Consider the following 6,000-nt stretch of genomic DNA (forward strand, 5'->3'; position numbering starts at 1 on the left):
GTGCCAGCTTGCAAACCAAAAGGTCACCAATTCAATTCCAGGTCAGGTCATGTGCCTAGGTTGCAGGCCAGGTCCCCAGATGGGGGTGTGCGAGAGGCAACCACTCAGTGTATCTCTCGCACATAAATGTTTCTCTCCCTCTCTACCTCCCGTCCCCTCTCTCTAAGAATAAATAAATAAAATCTTTAAAATATATATATTTATTAAATTTTAAGTGAATAGATTGAACAATAATAGGTAATACTGTGCTGTACTCTCCTATGCATTCATGTATTGATATATTTAATCTTTATACTCATAAAACAGGCAATATTATTAGTATACTCATCATACAGATGAGTAAAATGAAGAAGAGCAGGGTTACCTAACTTACTCAAAGCAACAGAGTAATAAATGGCTGAACCAGGATTTGACCACAGGCTCTTAACCACCATGCTATTCCAACTAAAGGGTGAATTAGTAAACTGAGAGATTGGGCTCAGTTTTCTCCTGGGTTGCAGGAGAAAGAATTAAAGCAATAAGCACAGATTTAAGTAATATGGAGAATAAACCCAGAAGTTCCAACAGTCATCTAATAGGAAATCTAGAGAACAAATGGAATGAAATACTCAAAGAAATGACAAAAAAAAAAAAAAAACATGTTTCAGTAACTTTAGGCTAAAATCTCCTATTCAGTGCGTAAGTAAAAAAAATACCACATTTGAACACATCATGATGGAATTTCAGAGCATCAGGACAGGGATAAAAAAAGGAAATTCTTACCAGACCACCTACTTCTCATCAGCAACAAGACAATAGAACAAGTTTTCTAAGGGAATTGTTTTTGACTTAGAATTCTCTACCCAACTAAATTAACTTTTAAAAGAGACATACAAAATAATGACAATATTTTCAAACATATAAGGATTCAAGTGGTTGACCATCTCTTAAATTATTATTGGAAAATGTATTCCACCAAAGAGAAACCTGAATCAAAAAAGAAAAATGATACAAGAGACAATGGTAAGCAAAGACAGCTCACTCTGTTACCCACTCAAAGTCATTCTCTTTCTTCCTTACTGACAAAACTCTGATTTTCAGAACTTATCCTGCAGATGTTTAAAGAATATGAGCTCTTCCCACCCCCAGAGGGAGAGTGAATGTTAATTGGTCTAAATTCATCATAGTAATGCTCTTCTCTCTACTAATGATTGGTTTAGACATAGGCATATCATGCAACACCGACTAAAGAAAAGTGAAGAGAAGACTGATGGGGGTTATAAGAATGGTTTTCCACTTTGAAAACTGACTAAATCAAAGAAGAAGTAAATAGAAGAGAAGAGGGCCGAGAAAAGCTTCTTGCCTGTAGTAGCCATTCTCCAAGATGGTTCTCCATGAGCCTCATTTCCTGGTATTTACATCCTTGTGTAGATCCTTCCAACATGGAACACAGAGGACTTCCAAAATAGGGTAATAGAAGGCATTTCACCTGTAACCTTGTTCTCTTGGTTCACTTGCTCTAAGCAGGGGTTCTCAGCCTCAGCATTATAGGCATTTTGGGCCCGAGAACTCATGTTGTAGGCAACTGTCCTGTTTAGCATAGGATGTTTAGTGACATTCCTGGTCCCTACCTACTAGATGCCAATAACATCTTCTCATTTGTGACAACCCAAAAATATCTTCAGACATTGCCAAATGTCTCCTTGAGAGTAAAATCACCCCTAGTTGAGAACTATTACTCTAGGAGAAGCCAGTCACCAAGTCCTGAAGATATTCATGAATCTTGCCAGCCATGTGATTGAACTACCTTGAAGTGCATCCTTCAGGCCAGTCAAGTTTTCAGATGACTGCAGTCCCTGCTAGCTCTAACTGTAATCGTATGAGAGAACCTGAAATAGAACCACCCAACCAAGATACTCCCAAATCCCTGACCTACCAAAGCCATAATAGATAATAAATTTTATTGTTATAAGCCACTTGATATATTATGCAGCAATAGATAACTAATAACACTATTTTCAGACAGGGTTGTGTGCAGACATAATAGCTGGAGCTATAGAGCCATCTTCCTACCATATCAGGATATGCTTGAGAAAGAAAGCAGAACATGAAAAGCATTTGGATACTTAAAGACATCATTGAGGCACTAAATAATCTGAGAACAACCTGAACCTCTTTTTATGTGACATAAGTTTTTATCATTCTGTTTAGCCACTTTTAGTTGGATATTCTATTTGCAGCCAAACACTTCCCGTTACAGAAAGTAAAATTAAAACTTTTAAGTCTTTACCATTGCTAATTCATAAAATAAAAAGAAATAGTGATAACTTAAAACTTAAAGGACCTTATCATGAGGGTAAAGGGAAAGGAGAGAGAGAAACACATGTTAAAATGTTTGTCTTGTCTGTAGGTATATATAGATACTATCTCTAAACACGTGCAGAAAAATGTACATCAATTATGAAAGATAAATATAAGGGTCACCATATAAGTAAATATAAATTGGATGTTTAAGTTACAAACTACTTGACTAGAAAAAATAGAACAAGAATAATTTGATGAATTCAAAAAAATGAAGAAAAAAATAACTGGAATGTATAGTATAAAAGATATGTCTTCATTCATTCTGCTTTTGTATACTGTGTTGGTAGACTGATGCTTTCCCCACCGCCCCAAAGATGCCCATGTTCAAAACCCCAGAACCTGTGGATTTGTTCCCTTATTAAAAGACAGAAGCTCTCAGTGCATAAAAGCAAAGCAAAACAACCCCAGTAAACTAAAACTACATATATTTTTCAAATTTGCCATAATAAATTGACAAATGAAATGGCCACAAAGTAAAGTTTGATAATTACCAAAAGGCAGCAATCATAAATGAAACATTCTCAGTCTACATTACTAGGAGGGTTCATTATTCTTGTCACAGATTTATTTAAATATGTAATTCACAATTCTTGGACCTTCACTGGTATGACCTTCATCTATCATAACAACTAAACTGACTCCCAGGTACCCAGAAATTCATTATTATCTTTCTTTCTTAAGATTTTATTTATTTTTAGAGAGAGGGAAAGAGAAGGAGAAAGAAAGGGAGAGAAACATTGATCAGTTGCCTCTTGCACACCCCCAACTGGGGACCAGGCCCGCAACCCAGGCATGTGCCCTGACCAGCAATCGAACTGGCAACCTTTCAGTTCACAGGCTGGCACTCAATCCACTGAGCCACATCAGCCAGGGAAGAAATTTACTATTACCTTAAAAGTCTCTACCTTAGAAAAGAAAACTTCAGTTACCCATTGTCCAATTACACTCCCTATTCTTCTAGCTTCCTTGTACCCTTTGTTGACATTACCACTGTTTACAGACTCACAGACATCCCATTTCCATCCATTGGCAGCATTCTTTATTCTTTTCCAATTTATTTTCCCTCTTACTCTTTTTGCCTCCTCTTTCCATGCTGGACCTCAAAGTATCTAGGAGCCTGACATTTGATATACTGTATTCCATGCAGTATGATCTGAGGTAAAGAGCATGATCCCTGGAGTTGAACTGCCTAAAATAGAACTTTCCTAAAATAGAAAAAGAAAAATAATACAGTTGTTTTATAGTTCACATGTCTTGTTTTAGATAGATAGATATTTTTTAATATAGTTACCCTTGGAAGAATAATGCCAAGTAACTACATCTCTTGTATTAAATGGGTTTAAAGCATTTTTCCTAATTCTCTAGCACCATTTAAGCCCAAAGACAAACACAACACTATCTAAAATACCAGTGTTACACTTTGACCAAATACAGACCACTATTTTTACCAAAAGTTTTTGTTTTCATTCTTTGAAAAATTCCTAACAACAAATATGTATAGAAATTTTAATATGCAACTGTAATCCTTCAATATTGATTATAAAAGTGTAATTATTTATAATTTTTTGGAAGATCTGTTGCTTGATCTTCTTAAATCCTAATTTAGTTTTAAGCTTAATTATATTCTAGGTAAATAATGGAGTTTTCAGCTTGCTTTTCCTTCAGTATTTTTAGAACCAAACCTAGTGTTTGCAACAGTAAGCATTCCATACATGTCTGGTCAGTGATGAAACATACTTTATTAGAAATGATAAAAGGACATCTACTCTGACCACCAATATTTGTCTAGACCATGTCAAAAGCCTGTGATGCTTTGTTCTCTGCTGGCTATCTAAATTATTTTTTACTTTTTCTATAGATCTGTGTCCTATTTAAGTTTAGATTCTAATTTCCCCCTATAATACCATACACAAAATAATTTTAATTTTTTTAAATTTCATGTCCATATATTTGAATGCTTTAACCCCACAGGTTAGGTCAGAACAGGAAGAGGGGAGTAGCCCATTTGGATCTTTAAAAAAAAAGTTTACTGATTTTAGAGAGAGAGGAAGGGGGAGAGAAGAAAGAAACACTGATGTGAGAGAGAAACATCCATCGGCTGCCCCATATATGCACCCCAACTGGGGATCAAACCCACAACCCAGGCGTGTGTCTTGAGTGGGAATCAAACCTCCAACCTGCTAGTGCACAGTGTGACGCTCCAACCAACTGAGCCACACCCATTAGGGCGCCCAGTTCAATCTTTACACAAAGTCAGAAGGTGGATGAAAATTTTACCTAGCTTTTAAAGCTGGAAGAAACCTTAGAGATAACTGAGTTCAATCCTTTCATTTTACAGATTAAAAAACCAACATGCAGAGACACTTGAGTGACTCATTCAATGTTACAGAGTTAGCACCAGAAAGGGCCTTGGGAACTGAAGGTTTTGTACAAACAAAAACAAAACAAACAAACAAAAAGCAAGGTTGCGTTTACTGTTATTGCTTCCCCTCAGATTCCTGACCCACTGTTCCTTCTACTATACCGTATTGTGCTTCAGATACTATCCATTTGTGTTGTGCTTTTTATCTTAAGTAAACTGTAAAGTACACAGCTGATCATATTTCCCTTAATGTGTGGGCTGCCTGAGAGCTCCAAGCTGAATGAGTGGGTTTGCCATGCCTTGTACAGGCTCTGGTGTACAAGGAAGTGCCAAAAGTAGAGCCAAGAAGCTTGTCTGAGTGGGTTCTTTAAGCCAGAGAACCAGGCAACCAAAAGAAGAAGGGGGAGTTGTTGTATCAGTTGGCCCAAGAAAGCAGAGGCCAAACCTCTCTAGAAACTGGACACATTCTCTTCATGTAATTACATGGATGGCTTCTGAGGTCTACACTGGAAAATGCATTATCTTTCTTACAGCATTTAAGATTCTTTATTGTTGGTTTTCTTTGCCACAATGGAGCTGAGAAACACAAAGAACTTTCCTTGTTCAGCTCTATTTCTCTAGAGTCTAGTACAGTGCCTGCAATATCAATAGATCAGTAGTGAAGAAGCAATAAAGGTGGACAGAACCAGCCACTTTGCAGCCAGAAAATTCTTCACAAGTCTTTTGCACCCCCTAAGTCTCTACATTCTTATATTTCTTATGCTTTTGCATGACTACTAGATTCTGAGAACAAGCCAAGAGTACGACAGCTATGACTGTGTCAAAAGCTGATCATAAATTCAATTGTGGATTTCTGCCTTTCTCATTCATTCACAAAAAGGACAAATTCTCTCAGTATATCCATTCATCAAAAACATGTACTAAATATCATCATGACAGTCTCTGCCTTTATACTTTACACAGTATTTCTAAAAGTGTGGTCTTTGGGGCACTTATATCACTTTTACTAAAAGGGGTGGGGGAATCAGGGCTTAATTAACATGTACATTTCCAGAGTATTGGAGGAGCAGGGCTCAGGAATCTTCACTTTTAAACAAGCACCCTCTCAGGTTTTTTTTTTGTTTTGTTTTTTTTTTTCTTTTTCTCATTCTCATGTATTTAGTGAGTATCTTTGATGGGCAAGATCTTTACTTGGTTAGACCAAAGGAATAATGGGAGTTCATTATAGCTCTGGAAGTATTTTAGTCTGTTTAGGCTGCTATAACAAAATATCATACACAGACCAGGTGGTTTAT

This window comes from Furipterus horrens, unplaced genomic scaffold (genome assembly GCF_987537825.1).
Source record: "Furipterus horrens unplaced genomic scaffold, mFurHor1.1.pri manual_scaffold_1, whole genome shotgun sequence".
Classification (NCBI taxonomy): domain Eukaryota; kingdom Metazoa; phylum Chordata; class Mammalia; order Chiroptera; family Furipteridae; genus Furipterus; species Furipterus horrens.